The sequence below is a fragment of the Lithobates pipiens genome, unplaced genomic scaffold (assembly GCF_037356315.1).
Source record: "Lithobates pipiens isolate NorthernLeopardFrog02 unplaced genomic scaffold, aLitPip1_a1.2 Scaffold_19, whole genome shotgun sequence".
In the NCBI taxonomy this organism is placed as follows: domain Eukaryota; kingdom Metazoa; phylum Chordata; class Amphibia; order Anura; family Ranidae; genus Lithobates; species Lithobates pipiens.
This window is the reverse complement of record NW_027507764.1, coordinates 31,998,573-32,000,774: the sequence shown is the minus strand read 5'-3', so window position 1 is coordinate 32,000,774 and position 2,202 is coordinate 31,998,573. Positions and strand designations below refer to the sequence as shown.

General features: G+C 39.2%; 1 pseudogene; it reads right to left on the bottom strand.

Annotated features, from left to right (window-relative positions):
• On the bottom strand, window positions 1–1,876 carry LOC143998003 (serine/threonine-protein kinase SBK1-like; annotated as a pseudogene).
• Between the last annotated feature and the right edge of the window lie 326 nt (window positions 1,877–2,202).

Sequence of the window (2,202 nt, the reverse complement as noted above, 5' to 3'; positions counted from 1 at the left end):
TCAACAAAACGTTTGTAACCTTTTATCATCAAGCATGGCCACCCGCCATGGTAACTCTCCTGTAAGTAAGCAGTAGATGATAACACCAAACGCCCACACATCGAGGCTGCCATCTATAGTCAATCCACCTGAAATGGTCATGCCACGCATCTCTGGGGCCATGTAGGATCTGCTGCCACACCTGGATTTTATCGCTGTCCCTCTGACCTTAGCAAGGCCAAAGTCTGTGATCTTGATGCAATGACACTCCTTATCAAACACCAAAATATTTTCTGGCTTCAGGTCCATGTGTACAAGTCCTTTCTCCGCTATGAATTAGAGGGCATTGGAGATCTGAACAGCACATCTCTTCACTGCGTCTTCTGGAATTCCCACCTAAAAAGTAAATAAATAATATCAAAATACAATAGATAATAAATATGGTAGGGAGAATATAAGGAGACATTCAGAATAAATATTCAGAAACCGGTAAGGTATATGTATAGCCATATCTTTTTTTAGGTTTAGACTAGAGATGAAATATTTGTCCTATGTGTAGGTATTTATTTGTCATATGTGAATGTATTTGCCTGGCTTTTGGCTTGTAGCTTTGAATGAACTACAATGGTGTGGTGAGCACTGTGGTAGATCATTCATTCTTCCTGTCAGCATGTATCGGCTCCCTTGTATGAAGAAGCAGAAATACTGACGGGTCTGGCAGGAGACCTGCATGGCATCAGTGTTCTGCTGGTCACTGGTGCAATGCTTTGCAGGCTCCTGCAACAAAAAATACTAAGACTAAGAAACTAACAGAAACAAATTCAGCCATATGTATATCTTAATGTACTTACATGTGGTATAATTAGAGAGAACAGATCGCCAACAGGAGCCAGTTCTTGAGCAAAGACAAAGTTGTACGTGGTTTTGCAGATCACGTCACAGCATCCGATGATGTTGGGGTGAGACGAAAGAAAGGATGAGATGCTGAACTCCCGGAGGAAAGACTCCTGACTGTTTCTGCTTCTATCCACGAACTTCAAAGCCATCCTTTGACCTGTGAAAAAAAAAGAAAAAGAATTGAACTTAAATCAAAAATTGGAAATAGCTGCTCATTTTCAAATGTTCACTCTCAAACTCTCAAGAATTATAATAATATCTGCTGCGGTGTGCAGTAAAATCAAAGTTCATTAGAAGCTTCAGCAAGTCAGAGAGAACCCACCTCATTTCCTGGCTAGAGGATGTCTACCATCATTAGCATCACATCCTTCCCGGCCTGACTGCTCCTAGTCAGTTCCTTGTATTAATTGCATTTGTATTTTATCTCATAGACTCAGCATTACATGTGGTCCTTATCTAGGACTGTCTGCATGCAAACACAGCCTGTCTAGGAATGTCCACTCCTCCAGACACATATGTACCCATCAAGACATTTTGATGTTTACAAAACTACTCCTAAGGAGTCAGCCCAATGCTTAGTTACCTAAATAATCTTATAACATGTATAACACAATAATCCATATTGATATTTATAGAGACGTAAAAAAAATGTATAATTGGGACATATTCTCTCACTGCATATACCTCCTCATGTGTGTTGATCAGGGATTCTACTTGACTGCTCCCTTTTATTTTAGGGCGAGTCTACAATTAGTGACATCTTGGAGAAATTATTTTACAGATATACACAATTATTTGTAGAGGATATCAAAATGGTGATTCGATAAATTCACTGACCTGTTCTCCTGTCGTTTGCCAGCAATACTCTTCCATACCCACCTTTTCCAAGTTCCTTCCCCATGAGGAAGTACTTCTGTACATCCACCTGCTGTAGTCTCTCCGCGTAGAAGGAGACCATTCTATCCAGAAGAGCTTCCACCTCATGGGCAACGGAGGCCATGGTGTCCTAGAGAGCAAACAAAGATTGCTGTTAAAACAACAATTTATTGTAAGCAATAATAGCAATAAATTATTGGGCAGAAAAAATAATCTATAGACATTTGTCAAATATGAATACTATTACCCTCAGTTATGTGCCTATAAAATATGAAATGCTCAGTAGACCTTCACATCAATAGGTATATGACTCAGAAAAAAAGTTTTGGACAGTAAATCTAGAGCTTGAACACAACAACGGAAAAGTACGGAGTACATTTAAAGGAACTGAATATGGAAAGACAGAAATCTACGTATATACAAGACAATTATCAGGCAATGGTATAACTT